Source organism: Carassius auratus, unplaced genomic scaffold (assembly GCF_003368295.1).
Source record: "Carassius auratus strain Wakin unplaced genomic scaffold, ASM336829v1 scaf_tig00215624, whole genome shotgun sequence".
Taxonomy (NCBI): Eukaryota; Metazoa; Chordata; class Actinopteri; order Cypriniformes; family Cyprinidae; genus Carassius; species Carassius auratus.
In genome coordinates, this window is record NW_020528165.1 from 1 (window position 1) to 23,245 (window position 23,245).

General features: G+C 40.0%; 1 long non-coding RNA gene across 1 annotated transcript; it reads left to right on the forward strand.

Annotated features, from left to right (window-relative positions):
* Positions 1-17,316: 17,316 nt before the first annotated feature.
* Positions 17,317-22,394, forward strand: LOC113095096 (uncharacterized). The gene is made up of 4 exons (XR_003288274.1): positions 17,317-17,581; positions 17,893-17,930; positions 19,450-19,571; positions 22,151-22,394. It is a non-coding gene; the product is annotated as an uncharacterized LOC113095096 (long non-coding RNA).
* The last annotated feature ends 851 nt before the right edge of the window (positions 22,395-23,245 follow it).

The following is a 23,245-nucleotide window of genomic DNA, read 5'->3' on the forward strand; positions in this document are numbered from 1 at the left end:
CCATCTGCTTCTGTAGATTTCTTGACTGCTTCAAGTTTTTCTTCTGAAATTGGTAGACACTCTGACAACTGATGAACTTCCAAGTCACTGTCCAGTAATTGTTCTGCATCTTCTTCCAGGTAGGCTCTGCTAAGTGTATCAGCGATTTTCAACTCCTTTCCTGGTTTGTAGGTTACTAGCAGATCATAGGGTTGAAGTTTCATCAACATCCTTTGCAGTCGTGTTGGCGCTTTTTCTAGAGGCTTTTTGAACACTGTCTCCAATGGCTTGTTATCTGACTGCACTCTTACTGGTTTACCATAGAGGTTTTGGCTGAATTGTTCACAGCCGTACACAATGGCTAAAAGCTCTTTTTCAATCTGAGCATACCTTTTCTGGCAGTCTGTCAGTGATCTTGAACCATAGGCTACAGGATTGAACCAAGATGGCGGTTTCTCTCTGTCCCGACAGAATGGTGTTTTCGTGTTTTTTGTCTTGTGAGTCGCAGTGTTTTTGTACGTTGTCGTCGCGTCTACCTGTCTGTAAGCGCAAATACAGTCGCGAGTTTCTGCTCGATGTCGGCAGAACCGCATTTTTACAGTTAAACTCCACGCACGCGGAACAGCTGTGGGATCTCGATCTGCTACGGAGGCCTTCACCATCACCGACCCCCACTACTGCATCTCGCCCGCAGCGGAGGCGCCACAAGCGGCATGACAGGAAGCAGAAGAGGGGTAAGCGCGGAGGTATCCGGGCTAGGCTAACGGCTAACCCACACAAGCCATCTATTCCCACCATCATACTGGCTAACGTACGCTTGTTGGACAATAAACTGGACTACATTCGATTACTACGCTCAACTCAGAGGACTGTAAGAGACTGTTGTGTTTTTGTGTTCACGGAAACATGGCTCAGCAAAAGTGTTCCAGACGGCGCTATTCAGCTCGACCAGCTGACGTGCTATCGAGTGGACAGAGCTCTCGTCGCGGGAGGAAAAACCCGCGGCGGCGGGCTTTGTGTTTACATCAGTGACGCGTGGTGCCCTGATACTGTTGTGATCAGCAAACACTGCTCACCCCTGGTGGAGTTTATGATTATTAAGTGCCGGCCGTTCTATCTGCCGAGGGAATATACTGCTATACTGCTCATTTCAGTTTAAATTCCCCCGAACAACAGCTGCAACAGGAATGACGCACTAAATGAACTGTACCAGCACATCAGTGAGCAGCAGACAGCACACCCCGATGCTTTTCTCATCATAGCTGGGGATTTCAACCATGCTGACCTTAAGAGTGTGTTTCAAAATATACACCAGCACATCAACTTTCCAACACGAGGTAATAACATTTTGGACTTTGTTTACACCACACAGAAAGGAGCTTACAAAGCTTCAGACCACATCACTGTTATGCTAATGCCTGCATACAGACCGCTCATTAAAGTCGCCAAACCAGTTTACAAACAGATTAAAGTGTGGCCAGAAGGATCATCAGAGGTTCTTCAGGACTGCTTCAACACAACTGACTGGGACATGTTTAAGCAGGCTGCCACATGCAATAACACCACCGACCTCCAGGAGTACTCAGAGACTGTCACTGCCTATATTAACAAGTGTATTGATGATGTAACAGTCACAAAGACCATCACTGTCCGGGCCAACCAGAAGCCATGGATGACAGGGGAGGTCTACAGACTCCTGAAGACACGGAACGCTGCCTTCAGAGCTGGAGATGAGGTGGGCCTGAGAACAGCTAGGGCCAACCTGTCCCATGGCATCAGACAGGCTAAGAGACAGCACTCCAGGAGGATAGCTCATCAATTCAGCGACAGCAGAGACACTAGGAACCTGTGGCTGGGGATACAGACCATTACGGACTACAAGCCCCCACCACAGACCTGTGACAACAACATCTCTCTGCTAAATGAGCTGAACACCTTCTTTGCTCGCTTTGAGCAACAAAACAGCACCACTGCACAGAAGACTCCACCTCCTCCTGGCGACCAGGTGATGACGCTGAACCCAGACAGCGTGAGGAGATCCTTCAGTAGGATCCATGCCCGCAAAGCTCCGGGTCCTGACAATATCCCTGGGTGTGTACTGTGCAGCAGAACTCACTGATGTCTTCACAGACATTTTTAACATCTGTGGTGGAAAAATTAATTTAACATTGCTTCTGTATACCTATATAAGCATGTGGTTTCTTTGAATTGCTGTGTGGCTTCAGAGGGATGACACCTGGGGGAAAACAGATGTCTGAGTATGACCTGAGAGGGTCATTGGGCCATATAGTGGGGGGACTAAGTCCTAAATGTGTGAGGACGGCTGTCTGCTGTTTTGGCACACGCTTTGAATGCAGAGGAGATGCAGATGGCGAAGAAGGAAAGAGTGAAAGACAAAACCGACAAGGAGTGACAGCTGGCGGTAGTGCAAGCCGTGTCGAGGCCGGGGGGCTATCCTGCGCAGCGAATCCAGCAGTGGAAAGCGGGAAGATGGAAAAGAAAAGGAGGAAGATATCCGAACGAAACTGAAAGAAACTCTGAAAGATGGGGTTGTCGGATCTGCAAGACTGATGAACATGAGATATCGAATTGTACCAGATACAGACTGTGCAAAAAGGACAGTCATTGGGCGAAGGATTGCCCGGAGAACCGGCGAAATCAACAAGCATACTGAAGCGAGGGAGACGGAGAGCAGAGAGGAGGGGTCCTGGGCGAGCAACCAACAGTCACAAGTCAGGGAAGTGAAAATGTTCTAACCGCAAACACATACACATACACTGATGTACTTTCTGCTCTGTGCAATGAAGATAACGCTTGCTTTCCTTTGAGTATGTCTGATTCTATTGATAAGCATCCTGACAAATGTGCTATTATGTTTAAAATTGAAGCTTTTATGAAAATGCCTAAATATCCTATGCTAGTAGAGGGGATATTGATTGAGTTTTTAGCTGATATAATATATACAGCCATGTGATCTGCAATGCCAACCACAATTAACAAGCGAAATTAATGAGTCAATTTCTGCATCAGGGCACGTAATTTGTGAAAGGTTCACAGTGCCTCTGAACTGTGAAACAAAAGGGGGTGAGGTGCTGAGGCATGCTTTTCTCTAAAAACTGTGTTTATGCCAAAGACTGGAGACAGATAGGGGAGGGGGTGAAACACAGTGAGAGTCTGGGAGCGTTTATGACTGAGTGCAAGCATGACATTGAAACAGAGAGAGTTGTGGTACTCATTGACAAAAGTCAGAGGGGGGTCATTGCATGGCAATCGTTTGCGCCTCAGAAATACATCCAGCATTAACAAAAGTGCCATCAGAGTTATGGGCAAAACACAAATATGATGTGGGTTTGATTAAAGGATGTGAACCAGTTGTGGTTACCCCAAAATCTGATTACAGACCATGTCAACGTCAATACCCTCTAAAACAAAAGGCAATTCTTGGTATAGAACCGGTATTTGAGTCACTATTAAAGGAGGGAATAATGGTACCATGCAATGATTCCCCAGTTCGCACTCCAATTTTTCCTGTAAAAAAGATAAGGAATGTGGGTCAGCCCACAGAGTGGCGATTTGTACAAGATTTACAGGCGGTGAACGCTGCTTTCATGCAAAGGGCTCCATCAGTACCAAATCTGTACACAATTTTATCACAAATACCACAAGATGCAACATTCTTCTCAGTGGTAGATTTGGCAAATGCATTTTTTAGTGTGCCAGTTGATAAAGACATCCAATTCTGATTTGCATTTGAATTTGAGGGCAAAGGTTACAACGAAGCCCTAAGAAGGAGTTTGGAAGCTTTGACCCTGACAGCAGGTACAGCTTTGTTACAGTATGTGGATGATCTTTGCTTGTGTGCTCTTGATGAGCTTAAATGTGTAAACTGCAGTTCGTAAAACAACAGATTACATTCCTGGGGTACCTAATAACACCAAATAGCAAATCACTGTCTGAAAAAGGGGTTAAAGCTATAAAAGAGGCCCCAAAACCAGTAACAAAGAAACAAATGCTTAATTTTTGGGGATGTGTTCCTAATGAAGAACATCTATTCCAAATTATAACATTTTTGAGCTGCCCCTGAGAACCCTGAGAGGGAAGGGGTTGAATTTATGTGACAGGATTGAGTGGACAGAGAAAGTGGAAGAGGCATTTCTGAACATGAAAGTTCAGCTGTCTGTTGCGCCAACTCTGGGCTTGCAGGCCCCAAATAAACCCTTTGTTCAGATGGTTGATGAGAAAAATTTATTTATGACTTCTGTATTGTTGCAGCATCATGGAGACAGATTGAGACCCGTGGCATATTTTTCCAGCAAACTGGACCCAGTTGCAGCCGGTCTGCCACACTGTCTGAGGGCCGTGGCAGCTGCTGAGATGGCCGTGATGGCTTCTAGAGAATTCGTAGGTTACTCTGATTTGAAATTGATGGTGTCTCACACAGTGTCCATGATTTTGCAGGAATAGAAAACATCACACTATCAACAGCTCGATGGTTAAGATATCATACTATTCTGCTTGATATGACTAACATCACTGTTAAGCGATGCACACCCTTGAATGCTGCTACTCTCCTTCCAACAGAGGAGGATGGGGAGGAGCATCATTGTTGTTTAACAGCAATCGAACAAGTGTGTACACCACGTCCAGACCTGTCTGACGTGCCACTCGAAAATTGTGAAAATGTCCTCTTTGTGGATGGCTCAGCTTTTAAAGATCCACAAACAGGCCTGAATAAGGTTGGTTATGCAATAACAACTGAATTTGACATTGTGGCCTCTGGCTCATTGCCATCAAATTATTCAGCACAAGCAGCTAAGCTTTTGGCATTAACAGAAATATGCAAACTAATGACAGACAAATGCGTAACGATTTACACAGATTCACGATATGCATTCGGGGTTACTCATGATTTTGGGGCGCTGTGGAAACAGAAAGTTTTTAAAGTCAGATGGGCGACCAATATTAAATGCACCCCTTGTGGCAGATTTGTTAGTCACTATTTTGCTGCCAGAAAAGATAGCGATTTGTAAATGCGCAAAATCATCAGAGTGTACTTTGTTATCTGAAAATAACCCTGACATTTCTTCATCTTTACAGGGCATGCAGACATTTGCGACAGGGCAGGAGAGAGAGAAATGGAAACAGTGTGGCTGTGAAGTGGTGAATGGAGTATGGATGAGCAGATATGGCAAGCCTTGTTTACCTAAAACACTTCTTTCCTCACTATGCTAAGTCGATGCATGGGAAAGACCACGCATCGAAAGGGGGAATGATTATGCAAATTAAAGAATTGTGGTTTACAAAAGGGTCCAAAATTTATGCAGAAAATTTTTGAAAAAGATGTGTCATTTGTAATACACATAATGTGGCAAGAGGCATAAAAATGTCTCACGTATTCCAGCAAGCCCTTTGAATATTTACAGATGGATTTCATTGAACTGTTCCCATGTGAAGGGAAGGGAAAATGGTTTGGTATTTGTGGACATGTGGTCCAAATGGGTAGTGGTCTGCCCAATGTCCAAACAGGATGCAGCAGCAGTAGTAAGGGCTCTCCTGACTGAAATAGCCCAGAGATGGGGAAATTCCACGAAAAAGCAGTTCAGACAATGAAACACATTTTGTGTAGGGGCAATAAAAATCTAATTGGCTAAGTGTTGTGAGAAAACTGGACTCACATGGGTTAAGGTGCTCCCAATCGTTCTCATGTACATGAGAATGAGAAATCGATCCAGAGTAAACCTGAGCCCTTTTGAAATTCTCTTTGGCAACCCACCATTTGTGAGTATTGAAAGTGGGTAAACAAAAGCTACCATCTACAGGTGTGTGAGCATGACATGTTGAGTTATTGCAAGGAAATGTCTTCTCTGTTGTCTAATGTCTGTGTTCAGGTGAAAGTTGCTCAGGAGAAGGTTGCTGAAACACCATTGCACAACCTGAAACCAGGGGATTTCGTGGTGGTACGAGATCTGAGGAGAAAGTGGCTGGGACCGTTCCAGGTGCTTCTGACCACTCACACGGCTGTGAAGGGAGCAGAGAGAGCAACGTGGATCCAGGCTAGCCACTGCAGAAAGGTCCCACCTGCATCCGAGGAAAAGGAGCTGAGAGAGTAAGGATCTGGAGACACACACGTCAACAAGACCGGAATCCAGCCTAAACATCAAGAGTCCTTATCAGCGGGAAGAGCAAGGTTAAGACTGAAAAACAGCATCGAAGAAGTCTGTGCGCAAGTGAAAAGATAACTATGAGCATCATAGTTGAGTACATCATGTTGTTTTCATATTCCAGACTACAGTGACAATGTTATCAATATCATCACACACATGAGAATGGCCGTAAAAGAGCCTGAACGTACACATAATGCTGCTAAATGATTTTTGCTGCTATTATGTCTACTATGTATTTTTTAGTTGATATCCAGCTCAGTACAGAGACTGAAGTTTAACATTTAACATCAAATGGTTCAAATGATGCGTACAATGAAGACATTATGATGGATTTGAACAGGGAGAAAGCAATTGATGAAGGGACAAACAGTAGTGGAAGCTACAGTGAAACGTGTTAAATGTATGAGATTTATGAGATTATTTTCTTTGAAGTAAGTAATGTTCAGGCCTATCTGAATCTATACTGTTTGCTTGCTTGAAATAGGGTCTGTCCCCATATAAAAAGCCTTAGCATATTTTCTAACTTCTTTTACAAACTTAAGAGGGTGATCATTTATGAGAAAACGAGGGATGAAGAGGATAAATGTGATGAAATGCCTTAAGTTTGCTTTATTTTGAATCATGATTGTATTTCTGAGTGTGAATTTTTTGATTTTGGATTGTGTTTGTATCTGCGACGTGACTGGGGGTCTGACTAAATGTCAGGAATGCAGTAGCAGTGACTTACTCGTTTAGCCCGGCGCCCAGAGCAAACATAATGTTAAGTGTGTAGTGAAAATATAACCAGTAGAAATGAATTTTTATGTTTTATTGATCAATGAATGATAAAAAGGGGAAATTGTGGTGGAAAAATTCATGTAACATTGCTTCTGTATACCTATATAAGCATGTGGTTTCTTTGAATTGCTGTGTGGGTTCAGAGGGATAACACCTGGGGGAAAACAGATGTCTGAGTATGACCTGAGAGGGTCATTGGGCCATATAGTGGGGGGACAATGCCTGAGGATGACCCGAGGGGGTCACCTAAGTCCTAAATGTGTGAGAAACAGCCCATAGAGAGTGTTCCTTGTTATGTGTGGAAATTTACAGCTGTTCAGACTCTGTAACCTTGAAGCAGCAGAGGTATATAAGGTGCACTCTTCCTGGGTCGGTTTCACTCTGCAGGAACTCAGTGTTGCTGTATGACTGTATGACTGTCTGACCTTCTTTGCAAAGAATAAAAGCTTTCTTTTTAATTATACCTGAATTTGAGTCTGTCTCTTATGCTGACGAGAGTTGATTTAAATTTTGCCACGACACATCTCACTGAGTCAGGCTGTTGTTCCCACATGCTTTAAAACTACCACCATCATCCCAGTCCCGAAGAAGCCATCTCCATCCTGCTTCAATGACTACCGTCCTGTTGCACTTACCCCCATCCTCATGAAGTGCTTCGAACGGCTAGTCATGCACCACATCAAGTCTGCCCAGCACGTACCTCTGACCATCAACGGTGCGACTTTGGAGAGAGTGAGCAGCACCAAGTTCCTGTGTGTGCACATCACAGAGGACCTCTCCTGGACTGAAAACACACCAGCACTGGCCAAGAAATCACAACAGCGTCTCTACTTCCTCCGCAAACTGAGGAGAGCCAGAGCCCCACCCCCCATCATGTACACCTTCTACAGAGGCACCATCGAGAGCATTCTGTCGAGCTGCATCACTGTGTGGTATCGCGCCTGCAACGTGTCCTGCCGAAAGACTTTGCAACGCATAGTGAGAGCAGCTGAGAAGATCCAGGACATTTATGGAACACGTCTCACCCGCAAAGCCCTCTGCATCACAGGTGATCCCACCCACCCATCACACAGCTTCTTCAGCCTGCTACCATCAGGGAGGAGACTGCGGAGTCTCCAGGCCAGAACCAGCAGACTGAAGGACAGCTTCATCCACCAGGCTGTCAGGAAGCTGAACTCCCTCCCAAACCTGTCCCCCCCCCTCCCCTCTTCTTCCCCAGGCACCACTGAACTATAACCCCCCCCCCCCCCCCCCACTAATTATATGATGGCCATGCACTAGTCACTTGTGCAGCATTGGTCTGCTCACTATCTCATTCGGCATGGAACTGACGTCATTCCACTACCTCATCAGTCAGTTAAATAACTTCTCTTGGTCACTTGTCACTTGTCACTTTAATCAGACTTAATAAGATATTTTTAATGAGTGATTTTTTTTAACTGCACTGTTGTTCACTTCATCGATTTGCACTATATCTGTCATTTACCTTGCACTGCTTTATTTAACTTTATTTTTAACTTTATTTTTAATTTTATTATGTCTTTTTTTATCATTCCCTTATTGTATAGTTGTATCTACATTTTATATTTGATCTAGTTATTTTTTAGGCTTTAATGTTAATGTTATCTGTATGCACCGGGGTCTGAGAGTGACGCAATTTCGATTCTCTGTATGTATGTCTTGTACATGTGGAAATTGACAATAAAGCAGTCTTGAACTTGAACTTGAAGGATGTCCATCCTGCAAAATGACAGCACCTAAGCCCTCTGAACTTGCATCCACAGAAAGAGTCACGTCCTTGTTGACATCAAAGAATTTGAGAACTGGCGCGTTGCTTAGTTATGATTTCAGCATCTCAAAACTCTTTTGCTGGGAGGTTTCCCAGTGCCAAGCCACACCATTTTCCAGGAGTTTCCTCAGCGGCGCACTGATCTCTGACAGGTTTGGAACAAATTTTGCAAGATATAGAACCATGCCAAGAAACCTCATCAAGGCAGCTTTGTCTTGTGGCTTAGGCACCTCTACAATTGCTTTGATTTTGTCTTGGTCTGGTTTCAAACCTTCTCCAAACAGTACATGCCCTATATACTTTATTTCAGACATTCTGATCTTGCATTTGTCCCGATTTAATTTCAGATTTATACTCCTGATTCTCTCTTAAAGCCGTCTGAGCCTTTCATCGCGCTGTTCCACATTTTCTCCCCACACGAGTATGTCGTCCATGATATTCACGACTCCCTCCAGGTCTTCAAGCCTTTTTGCTATGCACTTCTGGAAGATTTCTCAGGCTGATAATACACCAAAAGGTAGCCTCTTGAAAGAGTATCTACCAAAAGGTGTATTAAATGTACAAAGCTTGGAACTCTTTTCATCCAATTGAATTTGCCAAAAGCCATGGTTAGCATCCAACACAGAAAAAACTTTTGCATTTGGCATTTCACTCAACACTTCTTCAACTGTTTTGAGTGGAAAGTGTTCTATTTTTATAGCTTTGTTCAAATCTTTGGGATCAATGCAGATTCAAAGTTTGTTTGGCTTCACAACCGTCACCATACTATTGACCCAGTCTGTTTGTCGATCACTCCAAGACTTTCCATTCTGCTTAGTTCAGTTTTTATTTTGTCTTTTAGTGCGATTGGCACTTTTCTGGGTGAATGTATCACCGGAGACACTGTTGTATCAATCTTGATATGATGCACTCCAGGTATGCACCCCAACCCATTGAACACATCATCAAATTCTTTCAGAATGTCCGTGTTTTCTTCACAATCCACCTTGTAGATTCTCTTGACTAGTCCTAACTCTGTGCAAGCTGACCTTCCCAGGATAGCAGGTGAGTCTTTCTCTATAATCTGGAACTCAATTTTAGCTTCATTCTCTTTGAACTGGAAGATGAGCTTTACTTTGCCCTTTGGCTCCATCTTGTGGCCTGAGTACGCTACTAACACGCAGTTAGACTTGCACATTGACATGGATGTTTCTGCAACTGCTCTGAAGTGTTTATATGAAATCACGTTGCACTCTGCTCCAGTATCCAGTTTAAAAGAAAGTGCTCTTTTGTTTACTTTAAGTGTTTCTGTCCACTTGTCTTTTTCTCCAACTGTGGCATCAGTTGCTTCATCAACTTGTGTCCCCTTTTTCTTTCCAGTCAGCATCTCTTTAAGGGCACCCACGAACAGTTATGTGTGATCCTCTTGTTCAATCTCATGAACTTTTCTCACTGTGAACTTTTTTTTTTGTCGTTTTTAGTCGAACCTTGTATTTGCGTTTTGCACATATTTCCGAAGTGATTTTTTTTTGACGAAAAACTTTAAAATATTTGTCCATATGCAGGACACTTCCTCAGTTCATGCCTGTAACCGCATCTGGTACATTCCTTTTCTTTCTGTGACCATGCGTTCGGAGCAGAACTATTTCCAGGTGACTTTTTAGTTAGCTTTAGTTTGCTAATTTTGTTCACAGTCACTTCAGTTTCCTCGTGGAGTGCTTTGATTTGGCTTTTTGTGACTTCACTCGCTCTGCAGATATCCACGGCTTTGTTCAGATCCAGATCCGGTTCCCTTAAGAGTCGAGCTCTAATTTGATCATTGTCAACGCCACACACTATGCGGTCTCTGATCAGTGAATCAGTCAGTTGTGCAAATTCACATTCTTCGGCTTTGTTTTTTAACTCAGTCACATAAGCATCAATCAATTCAGTTGGTACCTGAGCTCGAGTGAAAAACATGTGTTTTAGATATGTTAAGTTTTTCCTTGGTTCACAGTAATGCCTGAATTTCTCTTTCAGTGCTTCATAATCATTCACTTCCTCCTCTGCAAAAACCATGGTATTAAATACCTTTATCGCTTCATCACCGGCAACATGGAAAAAGTAGCACATTTTATCTCGCCTGATTTCTCAGATGTTCCACTTGCAATGAGATACAACTCAAACTTCTGTAACCAGGTTCACCAGTTTTCTGCGGCATTTCCTTCAAAACTCAGTTCCTTTGGAGGTTTTGGCTGCTCCATTGTGAACTTCTGACACCATGTAATGTCTTGTGGTAACTCCTAGCTAGCTGATTAGGCTTAACGCTTAGAAAGAACCAAAATATAATAAAGAGACACACCACGAGTTGTTCACTGTCAATGTCGTTCTTGTTCTGCTTTACTTGTCATAACAAAGATACATGTACAGGTCTCCACTTAGTGGCAAGTTACAGCATACATCACAGTAGACATTGCCATAATTCATCAACCATAATTCAGCACTGCGTGTAGGGCACCAAGTGCTTGGGGGGGCACCAAAAAATCTGGGTCGTGAAAAAATCATCACAATAGGCTACTAGTATAGATAACAAATAAAATATTTCTAAAAGCATGTCAATATACAAAAGCATTACAAAAGTAATATAGGCCTAGACCAAATTAGTCGAGAAAAAGGTGAATCTCTGTGCCAGTCTCCCTCTGGTGCCCCCCCTTCCCCACCTCCCAGTGGTCTGTTCGATTATGCCTCAATCAATGTCAAATTTGGCAGACACCGACCTCAGACATGGCCTCGAAAAGGCACCAAGAGTCGGGGGAGGAAAAAAGAAAAAAGAAGACACAGCGGGATGATGCTCGCGCGTCGCTTGCAGTAACGTGGTAATCTAACTAATTACTTTTCCCGTCATTACAATGCCGTTAACGTTACTGAACGCTCGCAGCAGAGATGGCGAGATGGCGAGTCAGGAGCAATCCAATGAAAAGCTGGCATTTTCAAGGTGAAGATATAAGCACTACTTCAAATTCATTGTGGTCAAAGGCAAGAACGTGCATGTAATGTGTACATGGAATGTGTGACACACATCTACAAAGCTAGTGGCCAAAAACACCCTTTCTTACAAAGATAATACTTGAAGTGCAGATAAAACTCTTGCTGTCTGTTGACGTGCAATAAAAATTGAAAGTTATGTACCTGTCTGTTCTACTCATTTCAACTGACTTGTGAAAACTGCAAAAAAAAAAAAAAAAAGTACAAATTCTTTGACATGCAGCAACTTTTTTTTTTTGTTTCTTTCTTTTTTACAGTAACGCAAAAAATAGTAATTCAGTTACTAACTCAGTTACTTTTTGGAACAAGTAGTGAGTAACTATAACTAATTACCTTTTTAAAGTAACGTTCCCAACACTGCTGATAGCTGATTTTGCAGCTAGGAAATGTTGGCGTGTGCCTCTGTAGGGCCTCTGACAACTGATGGTAGTGAAAATGTTTAATATAGTTCTATAGAATAGCAGAATGGTCTCTTTATAGAGATGTCTCTTTATAGTCCCTCTTTTGAGTAATTTATACTGTGCAGTTATGCATGGTTATTTGCAATTTAAAATGTGCACTTTAAAATTCATACTTCATTTGCACTAAACTTCTGTGTTTACATTGTTCAGTTCAGAGAACCTAACTACGAAATTCTGAATGGTAGTTATTTCTTTGGTTGATGGGTGGGTGGTTGGGTTTTTGGGGAGGGGAGGGGAGGGGGGGGGGGGCACCGCCAAGCATTTGTGCTTAGGGCACCCAAATGGCTAGCGCCAGCCCTGCCTGGCATAAATGTGCACTATTCATTGATTGAGAATCACTTTGAGGCAATCTGATCTAAGCGCTGTTTGGCCTGTTGAACGAGCAACAGCGCCGCCTTGTGACACTGCAACGTACAGTTCTCTCTCTCTCTTTTTTAGTTAATAAAATCACTTTAAGTTTAATAATCGAAAGGCTGTATCAAGATTTGTGTTTTTCAATCCCCAAAATATAAGATGAATTTAAAAGATAAGACGCTTGTTTTACCATTGCATTCACTGAAGAATTTTTATGACAGTAAGTCAGTAACTCACCAGGAGGGATTTTGCTTTATTGGCAAAAGTACTTCTTAAAGGAGTCAAATGTTGCGATTTCAAATTTTCCATTCTCTTTTTTGTGAGTGTTACAAGCTTTTAGTGCACATAGAAGAACTGTAAAATTGCAAAGACTAAAGTCTCAAATCCAAAGAGATATTCTTTATAAAAGTTAAGAGTGAACCACACCCTCCTAAAAGGGCTCATTCTAACACGCCTCCACATCTACGTCAGACGTTGGAAGATTTGCATAACACCGCCCAGATGTTTACGCAAAGAAAGATGGTGTAACCTTTATTAGCTGTTGTAGACTCCATGTTGTGGAGGAGATACTGTGTGTTTCGTTGTAAAAGCGAAACATCTTTGTTTGGCCAAAAGAAGACACAACTATGAGTCAGTGGATAAATTGTATTTCAACAATGTTCCAGAACAGTTTGCTGCATATTTTTGGAGGATGAGGACTGTTTCCTGAACCAGTAGCCTACAATGCATCTGTGGCATAAAGGCTGTTTCCATGAAGTGATGCAGTTTGATCTTTGCAAGGACAGTTTGGCGTTTCTAACTAACGTTACATTTTTATATTTAAATAATGACCCATTTAAATACATTTTACAGTTTCTACAGCACACGAGGGAATTTCAGCATTAGTAAACAGTTCTACTCGTATCTGTTAAGTTCAGGATATCTCTGGTCTAAAAAGTTACTAAAAGATAAATACTAGTCCAAGTCACTATTGGAATAAATAGTATCTTATGGTTAAGTACTAATATATAATGAATAAGTAGGCTACTAGTAATTTACAAAAGACACTAGTACCTAAAGAATAAACACTAGCACCTAAAGAATAAGTACTAGTACCTATTGTATAAGTACTAGTATTTAACAGAAAATATACTAGTATCTAAAAAATAAAAACTAGTACCAAGAAAATAGATAGTAGTATCGCTTATATGTTACAATGTCTTTCCATATGTTAAGTCCACTGTAGGACACTTTTGGTTGATTGGAATGCACCATATGTCTATGTGCCTTTTTTCCAGTGGCACCAAATTAAGTGCTGTCTTACCCTAAATAAAGTCCATATCTCACAGGTAATTTTTTGACATATAAGAGGTCACTGTATGATAAAAACATTCAGCAAGTTCCAAAACTCAAATCTTTCTTGTTAGTCTAAAACAGCTTATATTCAAGCCAATTTGCTGAAACGACAGGTTGTGGAATGTGCCACTCTATGATGTAATAGTGAGGCTAAACCCCGCCTCCACAGAAGAAGATCAACGCCTGCTTCTACATCACTGCCTGTTTAGCCCTGCCCACTGATTTGCGCATGCAGTGTTTACGAGACAGGCGAATGGATCTATGCAAAAAGATGCCTCCGAAGACAACGAGACATGCAGTGCCAAGTTGTGGAAAAACAGTAATGAACTGTGGCCTAATGCTGCTTCTGGCTAAGCCCAGTCTATGAAACCAGGACATAGTCACACAATGCTGATGTTGTTTACTTTAATAATTTGAGAATAAAGTCTAATAATAATTTGCACGGTTTGATGTGATATAGGCTAACCGATCTTTAGATAAAATCACCATTGATAGCTTGATTTATTTCAATGCTTTTTTCCTCAGTTGGTCAAAACGACAAAACTGACAATATCAGGTGAAAATTCTCATTTGGGTCATATTTTCCAAGACTTTGGCTAGAATCTGTGTTTCTGAAGTACAGTAAATGCCCACACCTGTGCGGTGACTAACTTCCACACATACTCCTCAAAACAGTAGATTCATCCGCGCTGAAGCCGTGCCAGAGTACAACACATGCAATGAAGATCATTCTGCAAACAGCTGAGATTTCAGGTTTTCAAACAGAGATGGCGACAGAGAGGCCAAATTTACAGACTGCAGCTTTAAATAAATGTGTCCTTCCAACATTTTGTTAACTGGATTTTTTACAGTGCCGGTCTTTTTGTAGCACATATGTTTGGATTAATAGTTTACAACAAATAGATTTTATATAAAAACCAGCTAAAAAATGGTTTTAAGTTTTTTTTCACAAGTTATTTGTACCTTTTGTTGTAGTGTGTCAGTAGTAGGAAATACCAGTTTACATTTCCAAACATTCATTTCGCCATATTTGTAATAATCAGTGAGATTTTTGGATGACAACATCCAGTGCTCCACACAGAGATCCACTCCTTAATATTTGTAAACTCTTAAAAATGAAGGTTCTTTCTATTTTTATGTTCCTCCTTTTATGTTCCTTTCACTGAAAGGTTCTTTTGGGAACCAAAAACACCCTTTTGGATCCATTATTTTTATATACATTACATTACAGACAGTCATAATCAGACAAACAGTAAAAAAATAAAAATAATGATCAACTGATAATTTTGATTGCAAACATTCTTTACTAGCATTTTAAAGCTATTTGAAGAATTATTTTGAAGAATTATTTTTATTTATTTTTATAGGCCTATTTCACAAGATGGCGACCGAGACCGGAAGTAGGGTAGCAGTTTTTCCGGTCGCGCCAGTGCTACGATCGGTACTCATTAGGATAATGGATTGCGAACAGCTTGTTTTCTCCCAGCCGTTAAATTATCTGTCAAAACGCCGAATTGCATATGTTGTTCGTTTTTTTTTTTGATGATTTTCAGGGAGATGTGAATAGATCCATGTTGGACGAAGGCTACAAATTATTTTTAGAACAATTTACGTTTGATTATCAAGGTAACGTTATGTATAATAAGCCAGGTGCAATGATAATGATTTTCGAATTAATTTACTTTTATGGATTATTTTCAAAGCGGTTTAATAAAATCTAACTTCTTGTTAACTATGTGTGCGTGTTTGGACACACTTCGGACTCAAATATTATTGCAGGGAAAGTGGTAATTAGGGCCATAGGTTAAGAAAGCGTGAAGAACCACATCAGCTTGAGGTAAATACAAACAGGATTTAGTTTAATTATTCATTTTTATTAATTTTTTTTTATCACAAAATGGTTTCCAATGTAGCCTGTTAGTAATCCCACAGTCCATAGCATCAGTAACTGTATAATTTAGTAAGGAAGAATTAAAACAAAATAGGATGAGTTTCAGATTTTATATTATTTATGTAGCAATGGTCATCTTAACCTCTGTGCAGTGTTCAGGGTATTTCAGGACCCCAAATAAAATAAAATAAAAAACACACAAAAAAAAACAAAGTGTTCCCTTCTTCTAAATGACACGACACTTTATGACTTTACCAAAACAGAAATTGGGATGTCTGATTGTATATTAGTGTAATAAAATCACTCAATGTTCATATAGTGCTTTTGTTTAAAAATTGTAATTCTAAATGTTTTCCAGTAAATGGCAGAAATCTACCAGGCAGATTTTTCATGTATGAAAGCAAGAAAATTAGATATACTTTAAAATTAACTACATATTTATTTTGTATAAGCATTTCATTTAAACATGTAATACTTTTTTTTTTTTTCAAAAAAATGTAACACAATTTAAACAAATTCCATATCACCTGTATAGTAAAAACATTAAAAGAAGTGATGTTACAATTCATGATTGTCTAGATATCGGTGTTTTTAATTTCACATCTTAAAGCACTTTTTTTATCATTTCAAATATCAGTATTCAACATTTTGGGATTAAAACATCAAAACATTATGCATTTGTAATTGCAGGCTAAATGCATTTATTTCTTGAATTAAAAAGTGTGTGTAAACATCTGTCGTGGTCTCTAGAGAGCGATGTGTAGAGGATTGAAACTTGAGCCAGAGGTTCTTCACCGCTATTAGGAGACCTTTACATAGACAGTAAAAGGATCTTTACGACCGGACTCCGGTTGCACACAGACCTCATCCTTCGTGTAGTGCTTATAGCACAGACTAAAGTCCTACCTTTCCTCACAGCAAAGATCGCCCCCTCCTCTCTCCGTATAGCCCAATTTCAACGCTTTTTTTACATTTTCATCGGTGGGAAAACTATGAAATGATAAATAAGGCTGTATTTTATTAGAATTTGAACACAAAGGCACACTACACATCTGATTACTTCTGGTCTCCGCCATTTTTCGGCAAGCGAATGAACGCTAGAGCTTTCACCGGAAAATAAGTTACCCTACTTCCGGTTTGCCTACGTCATGGTGTGAAATAGGCCTATTGTAAGTTTTTTTTGTTGATGCAGAGAATATCATTTTATTCAGAAATTTTTATGCGTCAGTACCCAGATAAAACTATTCCATCTCCTCTTGTTTCAAGATGCCATTTAGTTTGAAGGCACATATGTAGTTTTCCTTGAAATGACAATCGCGGTCATTCCATTTGCCAGTCTCTGAAAATGAGGGACAGTGAAATAAAGAGATTATTCTACCTTCTTACCGAATATTCCTCACAGCGTCACTGATCACTTAGCAAAACATTTACTTAAAAATGTTCTTTATTGCTAAGAAATTCGTTACATACCCTTACGAGAATTAACCATGGTGTTATTACAGTAAAACTGTAGTAACCTTGTTTTTTGGATTATTGACTACCATTTGTATAGTTTTACTACACTGTAAAATTTTTCCAGGATTTCACAAGATATAACTGTAATATTTCACAGTTAATTACATTATTACCACTTCACAGGCTTTAACTGTGATAATTCACAATATAATACCGTATTTAGACTTTTACTGTGAAAATAATGCAGGCGCGGGGCTTTTACAAGAAACTACTGTGAATGCCGTCTTTTTTGAGTGGCAACTGCGGCAGCGTCATCAGAGCGTCATCAGAGCTCTCTGATCTACATGGTCTCATTCGGTGGATTCAGACAGCGGTAAGTGTTTAAATGTCAAACTTTATCAATTTGATGTTTTTTTCATATGATAGTGCATGTAATTTAAAAGTATGAACCAAATTAGCGTTAGTTGTAGGTTCTGTTGTCATGTTTTTGTAACTTAGCTGGAGCAGACTGGCATCGACGTTTAAGCGCGCAAATTTGAATGAAAAGACGTTGGTTGTAGTGTTAATTATACCGTATTAAGTTAACTGTGAGATGTCTGATTAGATACACCGTCGAACATTTAACTTTAGCTTTACTTAAAGCTTATCTTAGTTACTCTAACAGCGTTCTCTCTTTTACCACAGCATTTTCTACATTGACCGACGATAAATAAAGTTATAAGGTAAGATGTGGCCTTAATGTGGGTATTATGACAGTTATTATCAACTAGATAAATTATGGTGTTTGTGGATTTGGGCAAAGGTGGATTAAATTCATCTCAAATTAGTAACTTTATAATTTTCTTCCCTGCTGTGTGTGTGAAACGGAGCAACCGTTGTCTTTCTCGTCAACAGAAAAATGAATGGGGGGCTTCATCCAGCTGAGTTCACGCAGCATTTTCAACCGCCATTTTTATTCGGATAATTTTCAAAATATTACTGTTATTGTGTCATGAAATGTAGTTTTAAAAGTATTTCAGGCGAGAATGTAGTTGTTTTAAACTCAAATATGCGGTTTATTTATAATGACAGCGTCTATTTAAAAAATGTGTTTCGCCGATCTCGGAGATGAGCTCCATGCGATCAGCGGGAGCTCCGTCATCATGTATCCGCCGAGAGTAGCCTTACCTCGGCTAGATCTTCTGACATTTGCCGCTGGCTCTGATGTGTCTTTAGTGGTTCAAGATAAAATATAATTCATCTATAGAAATATGAACTTTTGTCATATAGCTCCGGTTGACTGCTCACTGACAACATCTGTCGTTCCTCCTTGTTGAATGAGTGGAGAAGGGTATTCCTGCACAACCGGAGGCTGCAGGAACATACTGTTGAGTTCAAATTTTTCAACTCGGGCGGCAGACGCGAATTCGCGTCAAACGCTAAATGCACAAAAAGCACCATTCGCGCTTAACGCGCGTTTCGCGCGAAGCGCTCTATTCGCGCGTCAATTCGCGTCTTCCGCGCCGCGCTTAACGCCCCATTCGCGCCGCGAGACCTCCAGACGCGCGTAAACGCGCCTTTGCATTGACTTAACATTGAAATCATTCGCGCCAGACGCTCTATTAGCGTATGGTGTGAACACAGCATTATACGCAGCTAAAAAGCTGGTGTGGACGGAGATATTCGTTTTAATTCTCCGTTTCTAAACGAAAACGCAGTAGTGTGGACGGGGCCTTAATTTGTGTGTCTGTGCTGGAGACCAGACCAGATTAGACCAGAGACAAAGCTTAAAAAAGTCAGAAACAACTAGAAAACTGGGTGCTTTATTGTGAAAAAGATATAAGAAATGAAATGTTTATCACATCATCTGTGAACGGGTAATAATTCTAGGAGGAAGAGTACAAGTAGAAACAGCCATAGGGAGATGGACAGACAACAGGCTCTTACTCCATCCTCTGCAAACGGAACATGTAAATTATGTAAATTGTTGTGTGCGAATGCTTTGCCTAGGTAAATCACACACCTCTACTTTGGTGAAGGCCTATTCTTGACTGTGTTTGTGATGGAAATGTTTTTCAGTTCAGTTCCATGCATTTTTTTTTCTGAATTGCAGTACTTACACCTGAATTACACCTTTGTTTAAACTGAGCTAACTTTAATTTGACTCTGTACTGCAAAAGCAGTGACCCACTGAAGGTGGTGACTGGGAACTGACACCTTTTTCATCACACGAATTAAACTAACAGGTTTTTTTGTTTGTAGGTGCTTCTTGGGCATCAACCCAGAGACGGGCACAAAATCTAAGAGGCAGAGAGGTCACATGAACCAGCAAGTCTGCACTCTTATCAGGAAGCTCATTGACTTCGAATGGATGTCAATCTAATGTAAGCTGTGTTCCAATTTAAGAACGGACTAATGAAACACAGTATCTGTGTTAAAGGAACATGCTGACTTTTTGTGACAAGTCTATACATACCCTTCTCATCTCCGTGCTTGCCGTAAGTCTGTCTGAGGCACCCACCGCTAGCCTAGCTTAGCACAAAGACTGGAGGTAAACGGCTCCAGCTAGCATACTGCTCTCAATAAGTGACAAAATAACGCCAACATTTTCCTATTTACATGTTGTGATTTGTATAGTCACAGTGACTCTAACCATCTTCTAACCATATACATACTGGGAACTATATTCTCAGAAGGCGAAGCACTGCTACTTGGGGAGTGATTTTCTCACAGCACCTGAGAAGCCCTGTGGTGAGGAGCAGAGAGTTTGCTCAGAATTGGAGTAAATCACTCCAAAGAAGTAGCAGTGCTTCGCCTTCTGAGAATATAGTTCCCAGTATGTATACAGTTAGAAGATGGTTGTGTCTCATATGACCTTGTTATTTGTACACACTGTGACTATACAAATCACAACATGTAAATAGGAAAATGTTGGCGTTATTTTGTCACTTATTGAGAGCAGTATGCTAGCTGGAGCTGTTTACCTCCAGTCTTTGTGCTAAGCTAGGCTAGCGGTGGGTGCGTCAAACAGAGGCACTCAAGGAGATGAGAAGGGTATGTATGGACTTATCTAACTCTGGGGGATACGGTGAATAAGCTAAAGTCCCAAAAAGTCGGCTTGTTCCTTTAAGCTAGATGTAGTTATGCAGTAAGAAGTTTACTGAAGCTATTAAAGGGTTAGTTCACCCAAAATTGAAAAATCTGTCATTAATTACATCCCCTCACGATGTTCCAAACACAAGAATTTTGTTCTACACAAATTAAGAAAATTTTAAGCAATATGAGAGCTTTCTGATCCCACCTATAGACTACTATGTTATAACCATTTTCAAGTCCGAGAAAGGTAGTAAAACCATCGTTAAAATAGTCCATGTGACTACAGTGGTTCAACCTCAATGTTATGATGCGACGAGAATACTTTTTGTGCCCAATGCAATCACATGCATGATCGAGAACACATCACGTGAACAGCATCGGATACTGGCACAGAAAGGAAAAATGTTGAATAAAGTCGGTATTCTATTTTGTTTTGTTTTGTTTCTGCGCAGTAAAAGTATTCTCGTCGCTTCATAACATTAAGGTTTAACCACTGTATACATATGGACTATTTTAACAATCTTTCCGGGCCTTGAAAGTAAAATAATTGCTGTCCATGGAGGATACAGAAAGCTCTCGGATTTCTTAAAATATCTTAATTTGTGTTCCAAAGATTTTTGGGGTGAACTATCCCTTTAATGTGTTCTATAGTGTCTCCTGATTCAATGTAGAGTTTAGACAGACTGCAAAATAAATGTGTAAAATTAATTGTTTTTACGTTTATTTGATTTTAACATGCCTTGATGTCTAAAAAACGTCAAATTTACAGTACTTTACAATAGTTTTAAGTGTAAATTTACATTACTTGCTACTGTGTTGAATTACTATGCAATTTAGCATGCAATTTTTGCTTAAAGGGTTAGTTCACCCAAAAATGAAAATTCTGTCAGTAATTACTCACCCTCATGTTGTTCCAACCCCGTAAGACCTTCTCTCATCTTCGGAACACAAATTAAAATATTTTTGATTAAATCTGAGAGCTGTCTCACTCCTCCATAGGCTTCTAAGGGATTGAAACTTGCTGGCCCAGAAAATGTATTAAAAACATCATTAATATAGTCCAAGTGACTACAGTGGCTCAATCTTACGTTTACCAAGCAACGAGAATACTTTTTGTGCGCAAAACCCCCCCAAAAATAATGACTTTATTCCACTATTCATTTCCTTCTCTCTGGGCCTCGGGTGAATTCATGTAGTATAACAGCGTAGCGCTTCTGTGTTATACGTCACATGCATCACACACATGACCAGCGTCGGCCAATAGTGAGCCTACGTGTGACATATAACACAGAAGCGCTACGCTGTTTTACTACATGAAAAAACTCAAGGCCCACAGAGAAGGAAATGAATTGTGGAATAAAGTTTTTTTTTTTTTTTTTTTTTTTACGCACAAAGTATTCTCGTCGCTTTATAAACTTAAGATTGAGCTACTGGAGTCACTTGGACTATATTAAAGATGTCTTTAATACATTTTTCTGGGCCAGCAAGTTTCAAACCCTTAGAAGCCGATGGAGGAGTGATCCAGCTCTCAGATTTCATCAAAAATATCTTAATTTGTGCTCTGTAATTACTGACAGAATTTTCATTTTTGGGTGAACTAACCTTTTAACCTCAATCATGTTACTTTCAGTCCTGTTACTCACGTGAAAAATAATAGGACTGGGTAAAAGTAACAGGAGTGATTAGAGTCCTGGTTTGTTGATTTAATATTAATTGAGAGTACTATTCACATTTTTTTTAATAGTTGAAATTACTTAAATTGTAGACATTTTAGGATTAGTGTTACAATGCGAGCACCATACTTACAGGGAGTCAGTCCACCACAGAGTAACTTAAACTTTTTGTCTTTCTTATCTTTTGTATATAGTGGATAGAACCCACACTATGCAGGTGCCAGCTGCGAGGGAAGGAGCGAGATACCTGCGACCCTCTCTATTCCCACCTTTTTGTCTTTTCTTACATCTCTCTCCCTCACTCTCTCTTCTGTCTCCTTCTTTCTCTTTTGACACACATTCCTGTTACCCAGTGTCAATCCCTGTTGCCCAGTGTTTTATTCATGTAATTAAATTGTATTTTACTTCTAAAAAATAAAAGTTATGTCACTGTTTTTATCAGTTTTGTTTGGTCCATCATTTATGCTAAATCACAGTAATAGATAGACATTCACAGTTATGTACAGTAATTCTACAGCTGCTTACTGCTAAATTACAGTAATAGATAGACTAATTTCACAGTTAAATACATTAATTCTACATCTGCTTGCTGCTAAATTACAATAATAGACACTAATTTCACAGTTAAATACATGAATTCTACAGCTGCTTACTGTTAAATTACAGTAATACATAGACACCAACTGTAATTTCACAGTTAAATACATTAATTCTACAGCAGCTTACCGCTAAATCACAGTAATGCGATGTCAGAATTACTGTGAAGTCACAGTATACAGCTGTCATTTCACAATAATTTACTGTAAAAATGTTACAGTAACTTACTGTGAAAGTCATGCAATTATTAACCTGCAATTTATTGTAAATTTACAGTCAAATAATTAACAGTGTACAAATACCATGGTTAAACTATGGTTTGTGTTGCAAACCCATGACTAATTTGTGGTAACCATGGTTGAACTATAGATACCAGGGTTTTTTTGTAGTAAAACCATGGTTAATTTTCGTAAAGATATAGGGTTGTTTTTAAATATATATCACAGTTAAAGTTTTGTGATACTGCTTAAAATTATAGCCTAATCATCTATTTAAATACGGCTAAGGTATATTTTTGTAACTTTCCAAATGTTACAAATTATCCTAAGATGATCTACAGGATGATAAAATGTGTAACAAAAATCTAGTTGATCCTTTAAAACCAGCTAAAGTTAAAACATTCTTTGGCCTTTATGTTTGTTTCACTAAGCCATAGTCAATGGATGCTCATTATCTTAAAAGGATATAAGTGA